This window comes from Lycorma delicatula, chromosome 3, assembly GCF_047948215.1.
Source record: "Lycorma delicatula isolate Av1 chromosome 3, ASM4794821v1, whole genome shotgun sequence".
NCBI classification, from domain to species: Eukaryota; Metazoa; Arthropoda; class Insecta; order Hemiptera; family Fulgoridae; genus Lycorma; species Lycorma delicatula.
In genome coordinates, this window is record NC_134457.1 from 186,931,931 (window position 1) to 186,955,837 (window position 23,907).

The 23,907-nt window shown below is 32.2% G+C and overlaps 1 protein-coding gene across 5 annotated transcripts in view; it reads left to right on the forward strand.

Annotated features, from left to right (window-relative positions):
* The window catches only part of Arf6 (ADP-ribosylation factor 6), a 154,043-nt gene that overhangs the window by 78,625 nt on the left and 51,511 nt on the right, over positions 1 to 23,907 (forward strand). For 3 of the 5 annotated variants that reach the window (XM_075361207.1, XM_075361208.1, XM_075361209.1), the window contains one exon: positions 3,153 to 3,230. The gene's annotated coding sequence lies outside the window, so the exon portion shown is untranslated. Of the gene's footprint in view, positions 1 to 2,859; positions 2,881 to 3,152; positions 3,231 to 17,842; positions 17,956 to 23,907 lie in introns of those variants that run through there. The other 2 variants (XM_075361210.1, XM_075361211.1) reach the window with 2 other exon arrangements.

Consider the following 23,907-nt stretch of genomic DNA (forward strand, 5'->3'; position numbering starts at 1 on the left):
TATTTCATGTAATTGTTTTTTTATTCAGTTTTTTGTTCTTTCACATTTATTATTAACATTTAAATTACTGTTCACTTTTTCTTTCCTTCCCTTATGAGAAGATATTATAATCATGAAAATTTCCATTGTAGATTTTTATTTAAAGATAATTCTAACGCGCTTTTAAGATTCCGTAATCTATACTTGCGACGAAAAGTTCAAGTAACAATCTTTGTTCTTAGGGAGCTAAATAGCCAACTAACCGGTTCATAGGTAATTTTGAGTATAAATTTCCTGTAATTATAGGTGTCATTAGATTTCGAGCACGATTAATTATCTTCATCCTCTATAAAAGTTTACGTTTTTAGAAAACGGAATCAGAAATAAGTCAATATTTTTTATCGTCCTTGTAATGGGGTAGATCCGTTTGTAAAGTCGTTCTGAACATTTTCTAATCAATCACATTTTTATTTACTGAATTAAATATAATGTTTTTATCTTTTTTCGCTTCTCTCTATCTGCTTAGGAGAAAAAGATTATTGTAGTCATAAAGATTTTTTTTTCAGATTTATTTCTTGCAATTATATTCCTGTTTTTGTTGTCTGTATCAATGTCCACTTTAGTTTTAAAATTAATTGAGAATATATTTCATCGAGTTTTGGAAACGACGGTAGGTTTCTCCACATAAATCAAACGAAAGTTTGGAAAATTTAGAACGCAAAAGGGTGTTACTACAGAAATTAAAAAGAAATTAAATATCTTTCTTATACTTAGAGAAAGATGAAACATGTATTAAAAATTTAATGCATATTCTTAAATTTTGGTTTTATTTGGTATTTGTAGAAACATCGTAGCTAGACTAACAATACCTTTATTTTTTAATAGGGGTTGTTGAGGAAAAGAATATATTTGTTTTACTATTGATATCTTCTAATAAACGACTGCAGTTCTCTGCTAGGGGAACAACAGGTAAGAAAAATACTTTTGGCAGTTAAATACAATCAAGAAAAAAAAATCTGTTGCGTAGTAGTCTCTGATCTCGCGGGCCTTTTGTGATTCTCCTACTATTTGCTTGAACGGTCAGATTGGACTTTCGCACTTTAGATCGCGCTGACCTACTTATCATAATGTCTTTTCTCCGCCTTTCACGCACCGATAACGCTATCATGCTGTCGGTTAAGAATTTGGTTAATTAAGTGTATTTACTTTGAAATCTTGTTACTCAGAAACAAAATAATAAACATTACATCTTAAAGATTTGATTCCCTTTAATTTTTTGCTTAACTTCTTATCTAAAATAAGGCGCAAGTAATTGACGATAACAGATTTGTGCTTTTGCTTCAAGGTTGTATAGAAAAGATATTGATTCGGATCCATTTTGTTAAATCATTAAAAAATATATTGACGAATTAACATAAAAGATGAATTAAGAAAAGATAAATTAAATTTTAATCCGATTCGAGTGGTTGTCTTTTATCATCGGCATTGTGACCGTTAACGGTATTATATCATTACGATATCTTATATATCTTCTATATAAATAAAAATGTAAATGTTCGTTTGTTAAAAATCTTAACTCTCCAAAAGTTCTTCACAGATTGCTTTGAAATTTTTACACAACGTTCCATTCGAATACGAGCGTGTTTTTATATACCTAAGATGTCTCACACGTTAACAGGTAAAACATGCTTTTTTTTTAAAAAAAACGGCGCTCTGTTGGACGTAAACGCAACAGACGCTGTACTAAATATTTTACGATTCAATTTCATTGTTTCGATATGAGTGTCCGCTATAAACTAAAAAAAACTACTGGACCGATTCCGCGCGGAGAAAACGGGAGAAAGGGAAAAATTGGAAAAGGGAAGAAGAGGAAAATGCAAAAAAAAAAGGGAAAAGAGAAAAAACTAAAAGGGGGGAAAGATAAATGGGTAAAGGGGGAAGGACGTGGGGAAAAGGGAAAGGTTAAAGTTTGTGAAGTTCCGTAATGTTCATTTTGTTAATGTTTTATCAAACTTTCAATTGTGTTCGTTTAATCTATATATACTCATATCTAGCAATAGCGAAGCATTGCCGGGTCTGCTAGTGTATATATAAAAATGAATGTTTATTTTTTTGCCTCGTATGCGTTCCTGTTGTTCCATTCATCCGATTTCGATGAAACTTTCGTAAGTTGTGCGCACGCCGGTGAAGGTTTCTGAATTAGTTTGGACCCGCTAGGTTGCGCGGGGGTCGAGGTATTTCAAAAAATTGTATTTACGGTTCGATTTGGTTCATTTTCAGAATATTTATTAGTTACATATATTCAGAATATCTATTAGTTACGTAAAAAGAAATATTTTTGCAAAAAATGGACCCGCTAGGTGGCGCTGGCGTCATAATATTTCGAAAAATTGTATTTATGGTCAGATTTTTCTCATATTCAGAATATATATCAGTTCCATGAAAAGAAATATTTTTTTCAAAAAAGGGGGAAAGGGGAAGATTAGAAGATGGGAAAGAGAGAAAAAAGGAAAGGTTACATTTTGTGATGTTTCGTAATGTTAAGTTTTTTAATGTTTTATCAAACTTTCAATTGTGTTCGTTTAATCTACACACACACACACACATATATATATATATATATATATATATACACACTCAAATCTAGCAATAGCGAAGTATTGCCGGGTCAGCTAGTTATATCTAAAAATGTTGAAAGATAATAAAATTAAACATTCATTAAAATGGAATTGATCGTTAGAACGGGAAGTCGGAGAAAAATTTGTTTCAGGTTCCACATCATGACAGTATGAAGTGTCATTTACTGCCTTTCCACGACATCCAAGTTTAGGAAATTTTAAATTTAATATTAAACAGTTACGTAAAGGTTATACAATTCGGTGCAAAAAAATTCTGTTTCCTGTAAGTTATATTTATATGGATAAATGTTGGAAGGAATAAAAAACTATTATTTTTAATCGAGTAATTTTTACTTTCTCTTATAAGGGAGAAAGTAACGAGAACGTAGGGAGAAAGTCATGCTATGTTAGCTGTATCCGATTATTTCTCTATTATTAAAACTAAATTGCTTTGAATGTAAATAAGAAATTTTATTGATCCTTTTTATTTATAAAGTATTCAGAATTGTTTGTGTTTAAATATAAATTATTAATAATTGTTAATTTTTTTTTTAGGAAATCGAATGGAAACCGAGGTCTTTCAATAAGGTTATCCTTTTTCACCGGGTACACCATACTCTGAGTTAATGAAAGGTCAGTGGGATATTAATTAACACGTACAAAGTACTAATAATTATATTTGGAGTTAATTATTCTGTGACGCCGCTAAGTTGTTTATTTTGCTGTTAACGAGTTGTTTAATTAAATTACCGTACTTTATTACTTCGCTGCAAACTATTTAAACTTTACATTTTCTCTAAAACTGTATCTTGTCGTTTACTTTTAGTTCTGTCGGTTACTAAAGGAATCGTTATATAAATTAAATATAAATACTCTTTCCTCCATTTTTATTTTTCGTATTTTGTCTCTTATTAGTTTATTTTATTAATTTTATCATTTAAAAAAAAAATATATATATTGCATAAAGTATGCATTTGTTTTAGTTTAATTTGTGTTATATTTACACCGTGTACATTTACTTAAACTTGGCGAGAACTTCAACACTACCGGTGCTTCTCGCACTATGTTAAACACTTTTCCCGATGAGCTGATATCTAACCGGCTTTTTCCGGTCTTTCGATGAATTGATGTTTTGCCTCCTCCTTTCGTTATAAGATCCACACGCTGCACCACCCGAAGTCTTGTTTTCTCACTGGTTTTATGTTCAGCCGGTATCTATTTAGAAATACGATTTCGATTGCGGTCAATTTTTTCCTGAAAGATCCTTCGACATCAGATAGACTCTTATCAGGTTTCTTACGGTTATAATTTTACAAAGAACGGACTGCAAACCCGAAACTCCAACTCTTAATCTGGAGAAAACGTGTTTTTTATCTAATTTCATTCCCTTAACCGAAGTATTTAAGTATTTAAGGATTCGGGAATTCGTCTCCTGTTACGTAAGGACAACTCACATGCCGCCATTTATCCAGAGGCCTAACTAAGGAGTTAAGGAAGTAGGATTCTGGCAAAGATGTCCAGCTACGTGTATAGAAGATTTGTCCCGTTGGACATTAACAGCAGACAATGTCAACATTTGTAGGAAGCCTCATTCCACAACAGTTCCTCCGCCAATGCTCTTTGTCAGCCTTTGACTTCCTTTGATTTGAATGAAGAGCTCTTTTTTAATTTGTCTGATGTATTAACCCCACACTAAGCCTGTGGCTCGTTTGTGGGAATCTGGAAGTGGAATTTTGTAGCGTATGAAAAATGCCTTGCCTGACCGGGATTCGAACCCGGGACCTCCGGATGAAAGTCGAGACGCTACCATTCCGTCACGGGGATCGGCTTATTCGTTTTAAAAGAATCGTTTTTAACGAATATTTAAAGGAAGTTTCTCAATTTGATTTTTTTTGTGTATAAATCCACGTACTGATTTTTATGAGTCTTAACAAATAAATCTTAACATTTTGAGAGGTCATACTGTGGTTTTAAATTAAATAAAAAAGAAAAGAAAAGATATTACTATGGTAGACGCATAAAATAACTGATTCTTTATTTTAAAATTATTTGCTTTTATTTATAATTTAATAAAAAAAAGTTATTTTTTCTTACAAAAAAAATATTGGTTTTTACGAAATGTTAACATACTCTTAAAAGCGAATTCCTGAAAGACGTGCCAATATTATAAAATTTTAACGTGTAAGTATTTTGTACAAATTTTAGCACCAGCAAGCAATCTTTGTAATATTATTGAATGATAATTAATTTCTTTATAATTCTTAAAAATAGTGAATTTCAAAACGTAATTCTCTAAACTGTATTCGATTTTATTATGTATTTTGTGTACTAAATTTTTCGCACTTACTTTTAGATTTTTCACGGAAAAATGGCAATTTATTACTGAAAATCATTAGTAGATAAACTTTATTTTAATAAAACCTATTTAAAATTGCATAAATAGGTAAAAAATAATACGATTGAATTATTGAATTTTGTTTTGTGGAATCGGCGCCAGTTAAAACAACCGGCTACTGCAATTTAATTTAATTTTGGCGTAGTTTTTAAAAAATCTAAATCAAAAGAAAATTAAACAGGATTATTTTTTTGTTTTGTGGTGCGCCGTTGAAGTTATAGTTTTATTTTAAAAAAAGAAACCGTTTTAATTTTAGAAATTTAAAACGCAGGTAAGTCTAAAAAATGGGATTCGTAAGAAACGCAATAAAAAAAAAAAAGCTTCTCCTTAATAAGATAATTAATTCAGAGAAACAGTGTTAAGAGACTAATACCGATCGTGAACTGAAGCTATCTGGAATTAAGTACTGTATTTTTTTGTCTCGATTTTTACCAAAGCATGAAATACTTCGAATTTCATAACGATTTCGTATCATTGTATATCACTGTTTGTTACCGTTCCAATATTAAGAAGTTGATAACAGCGTATATTTTTATTTAGTTTTCGCGATCAAGACATTTTTCTTGAGAAAAAAAAATGCTTCCACCGATATCGTGTGGATGAAAGTTACTGTAGGAAAGCCAGATTAATTGTCATTGTTAAATCTACAAAAAAAAAAAAAATGCTGAAATAGTTGGTTTCGGTTTTGATTTCGACCTAAAACGTGTCAAAAGAATTACATTTTTTCATACTGATCGAAATGAGTGAGAGTTCATTCCTCCTCTTTTTTTAATTCATTTACGAACGTTACTAAAATTTATCAAAAGAAATTGCTGAATATTATTTTTTAATTTAAGCATTAAGGAATCACTCCTTATATTCGTGACTAAGCCGGAAAAATTTTTTAATAAATTAAGACGTTTTAAAAATTGTTATAAATTATATCAGTGTATTTCGTGCTTTATCGCATTTTCAAATCAAGTACTTCAGCTTTTTCGGTAGTTTATTTAACACTTTTGTTTACATATAACGTACGGGTAAGCCTCTTATCTTCACCGTACGTACCGGTATTTATTTAATTAAATTTTTCATTTCTTAAGAATTTTGTTTAATATAATCAGTTGAGACGCGTTTACCAAGATTAAATTGTACCTCTTAGCGGACATACATTAAATACACTACAGCGTTACGAGAGGAGGTTGATGATGTGGAAATATATACGGATAGTTTTCTTTTAGTAGTTTGTAATAAAGCTTTACATACATTATTTTAGGTAAAATTCTTACACGAACGTTTCCTGCTATAGACATTTTGAGAATTCCCCATGTAAAACAACGGTCTTTTCCTTCAACTGCTGCTAAAATTTCATATTTAAACGTTGCATAGCTGTTTGTTCCAAAATGTTGCTTGCTTGAAAGGAAAAACACCGTGTAATTAAGATTAAAAAAATTTATATTGTTCATAAAAGGTTTTTTATTAATTATGAAGATTAATGAACGACTCGTTTCCAGTCCTACCTCGAGTAGTTAAAGTAAACTCTTTAAGTAAAAATAACTGTTGATATCCGTTTCGTAAAACCTCGACAATAAGTCTGTGCTATCTTAATCCCTGAAATATTTGTTAATGAAAAATAGGAACATTTTTAATTATAGACCATTTTTACTACCGCTTAAAGTAATTTAATTCCTTAATACCAAAAAGAAGTTGCCGTACCGAAAAGAAATGTCAAAAAAGAAGCAGCGTATTTTCGTTTTAAGGCTGTGTTTGCGATATATCGAAAATCAACTATTATTTAAATATGATATTTATTATTTATATAATCTAATCTTGTTTAATTAAGTGATTTTAGATATGGTTTTCTTCCGAAGAAAAGAAACTAGTTGGGAAATGAAGTATTTTTTTACGGTTATGATTATTACTAATCTGTTAAATAATTTTGATCATATGTGTTATTTTTTATTTTATTAACTTTTAATATCCATGAGTTGTGTTCCACTTTTCAAGAAATTCTATTTTAATCGTCACGGTTAATTTTAGGAAGTTAGTATGAATAATGATTTTCTTATTAATGTAATATATGTACATTTATTAATTTAGCGCTCCAACAGTTTGTTATGATTGTTACGGCACAGTGCACGAGAATCAGAAAGATTCAGCGATTACATTTTGGTTTTAGTATTTAATAAATACATTTCCTGTGTTTACGTGGTTTTCCCGTACAGACTGTGAAGATGAATGCACGGCACGTCCGTGTTACATTTTTTTAAAGGGTTTACGTGCGTGTTAATTAAGTTTTTTATTAGAAGAGTTACAAATATTTATCGAATATTCTACGTGTGAATTGCAAATCTAAAATTATCTTAAAAGAAAATTTTCATTTCTTTTTAAAAAGTAAAAAATAAAAGTAAAAATGATTATATAATAATAAATTTATTATTTGGTTAAAGATACTTTTCATCATTTTTGTAATAATATAAATAATATGTACAGTGTCTTCTGCTTTAAAAAATCTTAATTCAAGTTATTAATTTTTTTTTAATCGAATTATCTGCCACATGTTTTATAAGAAGGATTAGAATTTCCGTGTATACGTTTTAACGATGTTTGCTTAACATTCAGGAGCTGCTTGGTCGTCTGAGTGATTATTAATTTTACTTTGTTACAGGTTTTAAGCGTAAATTTATCCAGATGTGACCGTTATTGGGTGAATAATTAAATTAAGACCTTTAACATTTTTTTATACGACGTCATTTTTTCACGCAACAATATTTTGACTCTGTTCACGTCCTGCTAGTATTAGCTGTGTACCGATGAAATATTCTAAGTAAAGTAAATTTTATTTTTATGTTTTTTATTTTTCAAAATCCGGATAAATTTATCTCGAAATGTTGAACTTAATTGTTGTATATTTTTGTTGGTAGGCGACGACGTAATTTTTCGTAGTCCCTTTTTACTTATGAATAAAATTAGTAAAAGTTTACTTATGAAGTTTTTATATGTAAAATTAAGGTTACATCTGTAAACTGCTTAGGTGTGCTTTTTTACGGAATTTTGCGTTCTTATAAAAAAATCACTCATTTGTTATCTGATATTTACGAGACAGTACCCCTGTTTAGAAATATATTTGGCATTTCTACATTCAAGGTGGAAAATGAAAAGAATTAGACCGTTCTTTTTTTTTTTATTTATATTCAAAGAGTGTATTTTAAGACAAAAATATTACTTGGAAATTTTTTTCATTTCTAATTGGCTGCACGAGTTCCTCCGGTCTTCTGTTGGCAAAACCTTTTAGCGGATTTTAACGGAAAATTTCATTCGATAGTGACTCAGGCGAATAGAATTTTAAACTGCTTTCCTGGAAGGTGTATTGAAATCTCAAATGCGGAGATTTATTCTCTTACCTTCTGGGACTGTTTTAATTGACTTGCTGGGATTTCAGAAACAAAGTTCAACTTGCACTAAAGCAAATAAAATTAACTTTTTTTTGTGGACAATTTTGAAATTTTAACCTAGCTTATACAATATTAGTTGGGTAAATATAGTCTAATAAAATATTGCTGGCAGTAGAACACTGAAGGAATTTCTGTTTCACTCAAAATAACATGTGAGGCTTCAGGGCTCTGCGTTTCATTATAAAATGTAAATATAATGCTCATAATAGACGTTTTTCTGTAATCTTTTTGTTTCTTTTTTATTTTTTGCTTTTTCAGAAGAATGCGTTTAAGAAAACTAAATAAAACATGAAGTTTCAGAACCGCAAAAGTGATTTGGCTAATCGGTGTCTGTTTTAGGTTAAGAAGAAAGTTATTAGATGAAATATACTCAAAAGTAGAAAATCAGGTTTTAGTTTGACGGTAAACACAAGTAGCTTTATCATTCAACGAGATAAAGTATTACAGTGCACACGATTTACGGTACAAGTTGTACGGTAAAATGGCTTCGGTTGACTTCGATAAAGTAGTATGCATAGCGGTATAGCGTTTGTTAAGGAAGTTATAATATTTTTAATTTATCTGTAACTTCAACTCAGTTGATGAGTATAGCTTGGGGCTAAGCTGACGTCTCATAATTGTTAAAGTACAGCTTCCGCATTGAATCTTGGACTACGACGGCTCGACGGTGTTTGCTATCTAAACTGAAAACATGCAGTTGAGGTTTAACGTGCAGAAGCTAGCGGCTTTCTTGTAAATACAACTTATTATTTTATGTTACTGGATGGTATATTATGGATTAATTTTAAGTATTCTAATTCTGCTGATTATATTAATGATTAAGTATGGTACCATAAAAAGAAATGTTATGGTATATTTTTAAATGTTACACAAACGTAGGCCTATTCTGAACAAGTATCATAATTACATCTGCAGACAAACGCAAAATGATAAAATAACTAATATTATAATTGTTTGACATATGTGTACTTTCTTTCTTTCTCCTGTTTAGCTTCCGGTAATTACCTTTCAGATAATACTTTAAAGGATGATATGTACGAGTGTAAATGAAGTATAGTCTTGTTCAGTCTCAGTTCGACCGTTCCTGAGATGTGTGGTTAATTGAAACCCAACCATCAAAGAACACCGGTATCCACGATCTAGTATTCAAATCCGTGTAAAAATAACTGACTTTACTAGGACTTGAACGCTGGAACTCTCGACTTCCAAATCAGCGGATTTGGGAAGACGCGTTCACCACTAGACCAACCCGGTGGGTTTGATGTACGTATACTAGTTGAATAGTAGATCGTGGATACCGGTGTTTTTTGGTGGTTGGGTTTCAATTAACCACACATCTCAGGAATGGTCGAACTGAGAATGTACAAGACAACACTTCATTTACACTCACACATATCATCCTCATTCATCCTCTGAAGAATTATCTAAACGGTAGTTACCGGAGGATAAACAGGAAAAAGAAAGAAAGGCCCAGCCCATGTACGAGCTTGTCACATCACGAGCAGACGTGAAAACTCGGTTTGAAAACATCAACTTCGCGTATCAAATCGAAGTATTACTTATTACCATATTGTACGCGGTAATAACTATCATATTTACATATTCTAATTATAAACAATACGTAATTAATTCTTTTATAACTTTTATTTTTGCTAAATAATTAATTTAATAATAAACAAAAGCTTACTTGAATTTTTTTCATACATCTAATTCAAACATTTAGCAAGTTCACCGTCCTCGTTAAACGAATCGCTATCACTCACTTTCATTTTTACTTTCGCTTTCAGAGTCTACACGTATAATATAACGTTCTGACGTTTCATCTATCAGTGGTTCCAGTTTTTCATACTCTTTTTCAATATTTTTTACTTTTTCCCAATAGGGTTTCCAGTCATCTTCATTCGTGGAATTAAATTTCTCCGTAGTTAATTTTTCAACATTTGTGAAAAAGAATGTTTTGTTATGACTTGCCACATGTCTTTTTACGGCTGACCGTACCATCTCGATCGGATTCCAATTAGGATGCTACGGCGGGAGTCTAAGAACACGATGCCCATGTTTTTTCAAACGTTCATCCAAGTGATATGTTTGTACTTTAGTTTAATTAAGAATGAACTTTAGTTTAATTAAGAATGAACTGTAGTTTACCGTAAAAAACAAAAACAAGAAAAAAAACTAATACTGTACACCTGGGAAATAATAAAAATAATAGTTTTTACGAGACAAAAAGGTGAAACAAGAAACAATATGAAACAAGAAAGTGTGGTCGATTTCCAAAGTCGGAAAAAGAAGATAACCACCTCATTTACATTAAAAAATATGAAGGAATAACAACAGCTGCGTGTGCGGTGTCGCGATTCGTAGTCCAAAAAGTGAAAAGAGATTAAAAGCAGTTACTAGAAAAATTAGCCGAAAATCCGGAGGAGACTTCTTTCTCTACACCAATAAAATACAAACCCCGTGCAATGCCTTCAACGGGACTAGATGTCTTTGACAGGTGTGTGTGGTGAGACAGACTGTGAACAAAATTACAAAAAAATTGTGTTCTGCGATCCAATACTAATAATAAATAGGCCCATTCGCTGTTAGGTAATGAAGTATAATGTTTCCTACAAGAGTAGTAGAATGATTCGAATTGCGGCTGTCGCTACCTGGCACCAAGCTTAAAGATTCGTTGCGCCGCCTGTATGTAGAATCGGTTAAATTATTTTGCGATAAATTCGTTTCGGTTTAATGATTTATTTGTTGCGTGATGTTTACTACTTCAGAATTTGTGTCGACTGAGCTTCTGCACTTGTGAGGTTTTTTATATGGTAATATACAGCTGCTGCCTGCCTACTATGCCGTATGGGATTTTAGATTTGATTCAGTCTGTATTGATTTTAAAACTCAACTGTAATCTAATATATATTTTGATTTATTGCTTATTGATCTTTCGTTTAACTGATAAAAACCCCTAAAATCTACTACATTTCGGACTGGATGATCTTTTGGATCGTAAGTTCTGATCGTTTCTGCTTATTCAATTAAATACGGTAAAGAAAATCCGTTAGCAAAACTGCTGCATGAAAAATGATGACGATATAGGGAAATCAGCTCTACAGTGGTTTCACATTTTTGTTAGTTTTATTCTCTTGCAAATCTGAATTTTTTAAATACATTTCTGCATTATTATTTGCTTTTAAGACATTTTGTTTTTCATTTGAATAATAAAATTAACACGTTGTTGGCTACACGCTTTATTTATAATTTTTAATAAAAGAATTTTGTCATTAATAATGCGCGGAATTCTTTTTATGAAAGATGCGGGACAAAGTATTTGTACGAATTTAATAATTACGTGTAAGAGTTATATTAATAGCGAAAGATTGTAACAAAAAATTCAATTCCGATTTCGTATACTGGGCCGTTTATAAAAAAAGTGGTTTCTGGTAAGTTGGTGTGATTGTATTTTATCTCTACGTCGTTGAGCTAAACGGTTTCTAATTATTTGCATTCGAATTATGTTAGCGTGAAACAAGGAACTAACTATAAACTAGCAGAATATACGAACACTGCAATCTTTCGATTTACCCTCCGCTTCAACAGCCGCAGAATTGTGCAGCTAGTGCGCTTGTGTATAAGTTCTATGGCCTGAAAAAATTATGGGCTCCACCCCTTAGTAATTTATTTGCTTAAGTTTAATGACCAAAAACTCGTTGGAAAATTTGTATCTACAAGTGATTAAAAACTAAAAAAATCTGTAAATTTTTTCTCTGACTGTTTTTTGAAAAAAATATATTGTGAGCGTTTTACTTTTTATTTTGTAATTTTGTTTAAATTTTCCCTTGTGTTCTGCATCTGAGTAAAAACACTACTTTTACCTTTAATTTTTGTCAAATTCTTTGTTGTAGATATTTTACAATATATCCGGAATATAATTAAATTATTCCGTTTGGAATGAGAGATTAAGCGTTCACTATGTGGGTCTTATGCTAAGCAATTGTAATTTATTCCGTGTAGTATGGATTACCGGTCTCGTTTAGAATCAATTGTGTAACAGGAAATATAATGTTAAGTCAAGAGTTAATTCTGTAGCAGCTACAAGTCTGCTGTAGTGAATACATGCCTAGATTTATTTGTACAATGTCAGTAATTCAACCTCTTCTTTGCTCGTACGTCTTTTAGATTTATTAATGTAGATTGCACTACTACGTTTACTTCTTGATGAGTTAATAACATTCTTAGTATTCTTTTTCAAACCCCAATTTTTTAATATTTTTTCCCGGTTTTAATGTAAGTTAATACAGGACCGTTAACGTGCGATTAAGTATAGTAAATACCTTTGTGTATTATTATTGAAATGAAACGCTGGAAATATCAAATATCAGTATTGTTTGTTTTCTCCAACCGGTTTTTCAGCTACTCAGTGTCTGTGTGCGCGCGCGCTTGTGTGGGGAAATTCGATTACCGCTACCAGGCCTGATGCAGCTGCAGATGTAGTGAAGTGTAAGTGTAAATGTACTGGTAAACATGTAGGCTGGAACAGACTCAGGTCGACCACTCCTGAGAGGTGTGGTTAATTAAAACCCGATCGCCAAAGAACACCGGTATCTATAGTTTAGCATTCAAATCCATATAAAAGCAATTGAATTTACAAGGACTCGAACCTTAGAACTCTCGACTTCAAAATCAGCTGATTTTATATCGGTATAATTATATCAGTAATACTATAATATCGGTATTATTGTGGGTAATTATAAGGCGTATGTGCTTTAAAGGTTACACACGGCGGTGCACAGTTGTAAAATTTTAAGGGGAAAAGTACTTCTAAAAAATCACTTCCGCTGCTATAGATTTATTTTTTACTTTCCCGGTTACAGCGACATGTGCTGCTATAACTGTAACGGAAAATTATGTAAGTTGGTAAAAAAAATTTGATCTTTTTAAGTTTTGTGCCTTAAGGACACATTTAAAGAAATTGTAAATAATTGCGAAAAATATCTTTTATTCCAATACTGTAAGTCAAAAAGATTATTTTTGGTCATTTGTGTGTACGTACGTATGTATGTTGGCCTGTATTTGTCTTATAACTCTGGACACATTTGACCGATTTTCTTCAAATTTGGTAGACAGGTACTACCTTCGTGGGGAAAGAATTTATTAAATTTTTGCAAAAATAGAAAAAAAATAGCGGGGTTACTTAGGCCGAAATAAAAGTTCAAATCTTTACTGGGGTGCTTCAGCAAAATCATTTTCTTACACGAGTTGAAATTTTTTTTTTATCAAGATCACAAATTCCAAAAAAGTTTCATTATTCATCCCCCTCTCCAAAAAAATATTTTATATTTATTCTTTTTGTTTTGCTACATCTTCGCCTCTGAAAAGTAGTTAATGGGAGTTTTTTGCATCTATAAATTCTGCTTTAATAGGCCTCTAAACTATAATATTTTTCCCCATCCCGTTCCATTTGTCTGTGTTATCAAGAAAATATTTTTAAAATCATTTTCAAAATTTATTTTAAATTTAAATCCATCTCGCAAGTAACCCATTGTATTTAAAAAATGTAAAAATATTAATAATTGTTTGGTAGCCTTTACTCTTTAGTATTTCTTGAGAGAAAAAAAATAGCCAAAAATATTCATCCTTTTCTAGAAAACTACAACTTTGTTTATTTAAAATTGGCTTATATTTTTTATTTTTTTAAAAATCTTTTAAAATTTATTGTCGCCACTTAGGGATTATTTCCTTAAAACTTAGTTTTATTCGAATACTTCTCCCTAGTATGGTAGCCCCCAGAATGAAAAGAAGTTTTTCTTTTTAAATTCTTTCAAGCTTAAAAATGAATTGCTGACTTTTTTTTATAAATGCTACTATCCGCAAAGGTTAAAATATGTAATAAAAGTACGTTAAACGGTCGTTTAACGTACCTATTTTTAGTATCTTTTTTCTGAATGAAAATTTAATCTGCTCGGTCATGTGTGCAAGATACGCATATAAACATTCCAAATTTAGTGCGTTTAATCTTTAAATAATATTGTTTGACGTATCTATTATGGCTTAGCATTTTGTAACAATGTTTAAGTAGGGTAGGTTCAAAGGTCAAACGTAGGCCGTATTGATCATGTTTACTACTGTTTTGTAGATTATTACCCTATACGTGAGTACGAGCTATTTCACTGTTAATTTTAGAAATCATTCATGTACGGGCCTTCTATCCTGTAATCAGTGGTTATAAATATTAAATTATACATACTAAGTACTAAGCTGCACAAAACTCGTATTATAATTTTTACAAACTTTATTTTTATGTATTTGTTTGTTGTGGGTTCGCTTAAATATTCAGTGATCATTTATATTTGGCCGATAGCATAGAGCTGAGAACTCTTGAAAAGGTCTCTTAAAAACATTTTTTAATTTATGTCTCGTGTATTAGTGTACTACTGGTATATATAAATAGATAAGTTTTAAGCCTAATAATTCACTTCATAATAACGATAAAAATATCGATGGTGGACCATTTTTCAGTCAATTTTTTCTTACCTGCTTAATTTATTTCGTTACTAAAAGTTGTCCTCAAAACATTAAGGGACGCAACAAAAAGTGTACACCCTTTTTTAATGTACTTTATAACTTAGCAATACGCCAGTATGAAACGTGCAAAATTAAAAAAAAAATTACGGACTGATTTTTAAACTGCCCTAATTAATCAAATTTCTTTTCTCTTACGTTATAATCTAATTCAGGCATTTTTAATTCCTGTTACTGATTAACTATTTTTCAAGTATTATTTATTCTAGCCAGGAGATTGAATATTAAAAACAAGTTCTCGAAGCTCATGCACAACGTGAATTTGGTAAAGGACGGAGTTTCAGCTTATGTATTTCTGGGAACACTACTGTAAGTCATTCCGGTTTGTTGACAGTTTTTGTATCGACTTTCTTGATGAACGTAGCAAGGATACGCGTGTACTTTCCAAGGACGCATCATTTAAAACTGCTGTTTGACCGGACCGTTTACATCCACATACCGGTTTCTCTAACACGAGCGATTACGCGTAAAATTGTCGAGTTATTAGGCATCCGCGAATAAGAAAAAGCTACCCTAAAGTCTTCCTGACATTTTAAGAATGACTGCGATTTAAACTAACTTTCAACAATAAACGCACGTTGAGCCAGGGAAAAACGCATGTTTGTCCGCTCACAGCTTACTCACCACTCATCATAAAATAGGGAAATTGCTTGGCTGTCGTGTGCTACTCTTCTACCAAAAGGTCACCCGTTGCCAAACACGCACATTCCCGCTGGCAATAAAACCAAATTTCCCTCCTCAATCTGTTTTCAAATTTAGGGTTTCGTATCTTTTCGCTCACTCTGTGACACGAATTTTCGATCAAATATGCAAGAACTTGATTTTCGTAGTTACCAGCCCTTAAAGCTGGCTTTCTTGTCCGTTAACTTTTTTTTTATTCTCCTTCGATTTCCCCACCCCTTGAAGTCGGATTTGCAACTAAACATAACCTCAGGTCTAAGGAGTGCCGTCGCCTCAAACTACCTCGGAAGGAGACAAGGCCCCGCCCAGGCAGCCGGGTCTCGGCTTTTCTTGTTTGCCATCCCTCAAATGAGGGGATCCAAAGGGTTCCCCTCACCGGGACACCGGTCTTAACGCCTCGCCTCTATTGAGGAACCCCAAAGGGATTCCCCACCGGGACTACGGTCTTACTTTCTACCTAACGCCACTGCAAGAGAGTCCCCACCCGATCATCGAAGATGAGACGGCGGAGCCACCCACTTCTCTCGAATGAAGCTGTCCCTTGCACATACCACGACGTAGCTATGCACGTATTCATAGCGCTGGTGCAGGTGGAGCCACCTTACATCCTCGACCCCCGGTCCATGTTCGTGCGATCTACATGACAGAAAGCGGGGTTCCTGTTTGCACTCTCTCCTTATGTGGCCGGCCATACCGCAGCTAAAACAATTACCACTTCGGTCTGGGACAAGGCAAAACTTGGTCCTATGCCCTGTACCTCAACACCGAAAGCAAAAGTCATCTGAGACACGTCGAATCACCCGGCAGGACACCCAGCCGATGCGGATAGGCCCGTCTGATTGTAGTTTCACCGCAAGAAGAGATGTTCTCCGTTAACTTGGAAGAACCCAACTGAACTATTAACTCTACAACCAGTCGATCAGTGGAGAATTCTTTGCTTATATCAAAGCTAAAATATAGTTAACTGAACAATGTTTAATGGTCAGATTAGAGCGCACTTTGAAATGTTTTTTTTTTTCGTTGGAGTCTTACCTTTGTAGATTGTTATTAAAATGATTTTCTTGTAACCTTTTTGTGATTAATTGTGCTACTGTACGTAGTTGTCGATGTAATACAAAAAATGTTATTTTTTTTAGCCGTTTTTGTTAATATTTGATTTATATAAATTGTGTTTTAGTGTACGTAGACGTAGTTAACTGTTATACATAATTACGTTTGGACGTAAATGTAAACTGATAAATATTCCCAAGAGATAAATAATTCCCAATTGATATTCCATACTCTGATTTTTACCTGAAAAAAATGTATTTAGGTACCCCTTTTAACTTGGCTATCACTACCATTGCAGAAATTATAAGATGTTTGCTACTTTTTTTTAAGGATATTAAAAGTATTATATTGATATTTCTGAATAATCACTAATAGCTACTTTGCTTAATACTACAGGCCTATTATGGATTATTTTGTTGTTGATATTTAAATATCTTCAATCAGTTCTCTCGGAACAATGAATAGATGTACTGATCGAATAGATGAATGAATCTATGATTGATTTTACAGGACTGAAGTAGAGTGAACTCCTCTATATTTCGTTTTATTCTAACTAGCAACTGTTAAAAGCTGCTAGTGGTTGATAACAAAATGAATTTTTTTGTGGCGCGTGAAAAAGCCTGATCGGGTCTCAAACCCAAAACTTCAGGATGAAAGGCAGAGTCGCTATCATCCGCCACGGAAATCGATATTACGGATTAATGATATAATGTTTAAAACAATGGCTAAAGATTTAATAAAATTAATTTTACGTTATTAACATTTTAAACTTTTTTAATGTTTATAAATAATTTTTTGATAAGTAGTTTTTACGAACGCGTAAAATTTTTCTTCCTTAAAACTACAAGATTTGACATTTTTCCAACTTTTTATCATTTCTTTGTTTACGCAGCTTCTAAACGGTTTGATTCACGCAAAAAATTGAAATGTTGTATTGCTATCTATCAGTAAATGCCTTTGAAGGTTGGTATTATAGGAAAAAAGGTGCTTGACAAACTAAAATTAAACCATTTTATGATATCATAATATTTTTAATACTGCAAAAAAAGAAAAGAATAATGGAATTCCTGTTTTAATATTTTGCAGGTCTTATTATTTCTGAGATTACAGTGGTAGCTAAGTTAAAGTGAACACTTGATATTGTACTGTAATTATTCATAAGAAGAAGTACTACCTTGGGGTCACTGCAGTTAAATTTTCATTAAAATGATTTCGGAGAGTATTCAGGCGTGTACGTATGTAGTATTTAAGCTTACAAGTGTTTCTGAGAGGTTTATAATTTTAGCAGGTCTCCATAGGCTCATTGGCAGTCATTATATTAAATCTGAACCCGTTTTCTTCCTGTTATAGTTTTTTTTGGCTAAGATCATTAGTTATGCTTACTGTGTTAATGGATAATAGTTAATTGTTATTTTTTTAGTAATACAGTAATTTAATTTCTCGTTATTTTTTGTCTCCCACTTCCAAACGTTTGTATATATATATATATATATATATATATATATATATATATATATATACTAGCGGACCCGACAGACGTTGTTCTGACCTGGCATTATTCTGTAATAAATGCTCACACATAAATATAAGTAACTTAATTAAGTTAAAATTAGCAAGAATGTGTTTAAATTTCATTAAAGTGACTACTCGTATGATATTATCAGTTTGTGATTGTTGTATTATTGTAATGGGTTTATTGATTAATTATGTGTAGAATGGTTAATATTTATTTTCACTAAATATTGAGATGTCCGATGAAAATTGAATTAAAAAATCGAAACTTCGTAAAATTAATAATTAGTGTAATTAATAAATTTTCATCCACATTACTACTAATTTTCACTTAACATCATTCTAAAAAAGTACCTTCTAAATATTTTTTTTTATTTAATAATTTTGATGTTTCATAACCATGTAACAGCTTAATTAATCAATTAATACAAAAATTAAAGCACTGTAAAAAAGCAACGTAGTTAAAATTTTAGTAGAAATTTTTATCATTTTTCTCATTCTTTATTTTAACATCTATTTTACCAAATTTTAGATAATTGTAAATTAAAAATAATTTTAGAAAACTTTCTATAAAATTAATCAGCTAAAACATTATAAATTGAATTTTTTAAATATACTTTAAACTATATTATAAGTAACTTATATTTTAATTTTATAAATGTTATAATTTATTTTACAAACTTAAATTTTTATTTTCAAAGAGCCGTTCAATACTTCATAAGTTGCATAGAATCAAATGAGAACTGACAATTTAAATTTGTAGGTTAAGTTGATTGTTATTGAATGCACATGTATACATCATTAAAATTCATGTAAAATACTCACTTCAATACTGCACCTTACAAATTTGCACAATGTGCATTTTTTATGAAACTTTAAAACGTTATTTCAATAAATAATAATATAATATAATATTCTCCATAAGCGCGCAATTCTAGCAGACTCGGCAATGCTTCGCTATTGCTAGATCTGAGTATACATACAGATTAAATAACAACAATTGAAAGTTTCATAAAAACCTTAAAAAACTGAACATTAGCAATTTAACAAAATTTAACCTTTCACTTTATAAAAGTCAGAATGTAAATAAATCCAAATGGCAAAATAACAGCACTACCTATCGGATTTAATTCACACCACTCTCTAATCACAGTATTCGATAGAAAATAATTTTTTAACGAAAAGTGTTGTGGCTGCAAAATCATTACAATTAATACTGAACATTAAGAAACTTACAAAACATTACGGAACCTTATAAAATTTCACCTTTAACTTTATAAAATTCAGAATGTAAATAAATCCAATTGTCAGAACAGCACTACCTATTGGATTTAATTCAAACTATTCTCTAACACAGTAGTCCGTTAAAAATATAAATTTTAATGTAAGAACAACACTAAGCTACGACGCAAGTAACTGATATGCGAAAAAGCAACAAAATAAAAAAAATTCCTAGAATCCGATCGCAGCACCAACTACCGGGTTTGACTGATAAACCAAAAATTAAAAAAAAAAACTTCTAAAACGCGATCGCAGCTCTGCCTACCAGACCCACTCGCTGCCTACCGGACCCAATTGTGAACCTTAACCATCACAAGATCAACAACACATAAATAAATTTAAAAAACATTTTCACTTCAATACTGTACCTTACAAATTTGCACAATGTATATTTTTTAATTACACTTTAAAACGTTATTTCAATAAATAATAATATAATATAATATTTCTCAATACGCGCACAATTCTAAACGCGATCGCAGTGCTGCCTACTTGTTATTAATCAGTTGTGATTTTGTTTACATCGGCAACGGCCATACGAGCTCTTTGTGATTGGTCGTTGTGTTTGACAGCGGCCATCTTGCATTGATCGGATTGGTTTTCCTTTGTTTACATTTCCATCTGATTTATTAGCCTCTTATTTATTAAAAAACTTTTCTCGCGATTTTTTGTAACACAATAATAACACAAAATTACAAAATATTTTTCTCAATTTGATCGCAGCAACAACTGTCGGGACAAGCTAAAATTAAAATAGAATATTATTGAATATTTGATACTGTGATGGTAGCGCAGTCTGCCGGATCCAATGTAAAACATTCCAAAATCAACAACTACTTATAAATAAAAAATAAATTAAAAAAAGATTTTCCACTGGACCAAATTGTGAATCTAAATCATTCTCGAATTCCCTTGAACACACACAAAAAATTTCATCAAAATCGGTCCAGCCGTTTAGGAGGAGTTCAGTGACATACACACGCATACAAGAAATATATATATATATATATATATATTTTTTTTTTTAAACAGCACTTGTAGAGTAGGCGATTTTATTAACATTAGATGAAACTATTTCCCGTAATTGGATCTTAAGTTATTTATTAAAAGGAGTTAAATTCTTATTAAGGCTGGTCCATCATCCGGATTATTGCTGAATTAAAAATAAAAAATTCCAAAACATTTGAAAAACGATTATGTCATTTAAAATAGAGTAATATTTGAGAAATAACTTATTTGTTCTTGAAAATACTGTAGTTTAAAAAAAATACTGGTGAACATAAATTCTTCAGCTCATTTTAGGAGTTAATGTCTGTACCGCGCGTTGATTTTTTTCAGTGTAGATACTAGAATTGCTGATGACCTTGAATGAACACGCCGGCGCGATGTAGTGACAGAGGGGGGATCGTCAGTTGAGCAATGGCTACCGTGCACGAGATAGCAGTGTGCGTACTATAATTTTATGAAAGCGGGTCTATTCGTAGACATTTTCGTTAGGAGCACGACCGTGATCCTCCTAATGAGTCCATTAAACATTGATATCTGCCGTTTAAGGATACAGGAATTGTAGTGCACAAAATAGGTGCTGGTAGAACTCCCGACTCCGAGGAATAAGAGAAGCCGGATGAGTCGACTGTTCGTGCGAGTTTAGAACTGGGAATACCTCAATCGACAATCTTGAAGATTTTACCCCAGCGCCTAAAACTTCACACGTACAAAATTCAGTCGGTGCATGGAATTCAAGATGACTATAAAGCACGCCGTTACAATTTTACCGTAGGCATTCTTGATAAACTGAACGAAGATATTGCGTTTTAGAAAAAGTAATCTTCTCTGAAGAAGCTACTTCCATTTTTCTGGTCACGTAACCGTCATAGTTGTCCTATATCGGGTAGCGAGAACCCTTGTGCCGTTCGACAAACATAACGTGATTCCCGAAAATGAACGTTTGGTGTGCGTTGACTACTTATGAAGTGATCAGAACATTTTTCTTCGCCAAGCCAACGGTTACTAGCGCTAGTTATCTAGACTGTTACAGAAGTAGGCGTAACCACTGATTGAATATCGGCAACCCGACGTTTACTTCCGACAACATGGCGCACCACCACACTAGAGTTTACATGTAGTCCTTAACGTGTAAACTACCTGCAACGTGAACATTGTACCTACATGAACAGTTTTCTCAACGTTTGTGGCGTAAAATTTTATATCGTCTTAGACATTTTGCGCGCCACAAAAGGTGCTTATTGGAAGTTGTTTAAAATTAATAAATGTTGTAAACAAAATTGTTTGAAATGTCGGAATTTAAGTCCATTGCTTTGTTATTTTTTTTATTAACACCTAATATTTAACCGAATAAATTTACGATCATTTTGTACTACATAATAGTTAAATAACGAACAGTTTCTCAAACAATTTCAAAGTAATAATTGCAAAACAATTATGTTAAATATACTTATGAAAATATAACCGACGCCTTAAACAGAACCCGAAAACAGAGGAAAAGAATAGAAAAGGCAGTGTTATTAATTTTTTACTATCTGGATGGTAACCAAACAAATTTGTATTAAATCTGAGTTTTTATATTTGAGTACAGACATGGCATTAAGTTAGGTAAATTATTAAATGCAATGATCGCGTGATCCTATAAAACGACTCGACTAATCCGTACAAGACGATGTTCGTTACTTTCACTGACGATAAAAAAATAAATTAATGATACAATGAGTTTAATGTAAATTAAAGCATTAGATTTCCTGTAACTCAACTTTGTAATGAAACTGTTTTTAACTATTATCGCAGTTTGTTTTACTGTAATGTTAGACCGATGCTAATTTTTTTTACGTAGCAAGTAAGTCAGGGTCGAGTCGCATGATAATCTTACACTATATACAGTATGTAATAACGTTGTGCGCAACTGAAGAAGATATTCGTATTTTAAAACGTAACTTATCACTAGCATGTTAAAAGAACTATCTTGTTTTTTTTTCAGCTTTAAACATCTACAAACACAACGCATAGAGATAAATATTTGTCAGTATTTTATGGTTTCGTTAATCTAGAGTTGTTTATCAAAGTAAATTTACGAACTCTGAAAGAACTGATTTTTTTTTAACCGTCCCCCACAGTTGGTAGCATGAGATTGTCACGTGCTTAGCGTAACATTGATTTTTATCCTTAAAATAACAGGAAAATTTACCAAATGAAAATTATCAATTTTTATTTAGTGTTATTAATGAACGTTATTTACGCCTAACAAAATATAATTGTACAGGTGTACAAAAAAGAATATTGGTGCTTCAAAACTATTTAGTATCTCTTAACTTTGACATACGGTAATGAATCGCAAATAAAATGAAAGAATAGCCCGGATGAAAGAGTAACTTTTACAGTTTTTCTTCACAGCTGTTCAATATGAACTCTCCTTTCTGCATGCGACATGATCCAACCGATAGGAGAATTCCTCCGATACTTAACCAGATGTCTGGAGTAATGGAAACGACAACTTCTTAAATCAGCTGCCCCAAATCGGATATCACAGGTAGCGGAGGCGCATACACAAGATCCTGTATAAAATCCCAAAGGAAAAAAATCACGTGGGATCAGATGGGGTGATCTTGGAGGCCGCCACAAACCAGTGTTGTTATCGGGTCCGTGCCGACGGATCCAGCTGTTTGTGGAAATTCATTCAACCGATTCAGTACAGAGTTATGCCAGTGAGAAGACGCACCGTTTTGTTGCCAAATAAAATTCTCTAGTCCATCTTCCAGTTGAGAAAAGAGATGTACGCAGCATATCCAAATAAACAAACCCTGTTAGACTTGCTTTAACGATAAAGAACGGCCCGTTAAGATTTGCACAGGAAACATTAAATTTTGAGGGTGAACTCCCTTTCGTATTGTAAGAGTCACGGTGATTTTCTGACCCCCAGATCCGGAAATAATATGTGTTAAACAAGGCGAAGTGAATGACTTATTATTAAGCTCAGTACGATTAAGTAAGTCGTCTTCATGTTGCAATATTTCGATTGCGAATTCGGCGGCACGCAGAACATAATCGGTAGGCTTTAAAGCCTCTCTTTCTTTTTCCTGTTTAGCCTCCGGTAATTATCTATCAGATGATACTTCAGAGGATGAATGAAGATGATATGTATAAGTGTAAATAAAGTATAGCCTTGTACAGCCTTAGTTCGACCGTTCCTGAAATGTGTGGTTAATCGAAACCGAACTGCCAAAGAACATCGGTATCCACGATCTAGTATTCAAATCCGTGTAAAAATAATTTACTTTACTAGGACTTGAACGCTGGTACTCTCGTCTTCCAAATCGGCTGATTTGGGAAGACGCGTTCACCACTAGACCAACCCGGTGGGTTAGGCTTTAAATCCTGA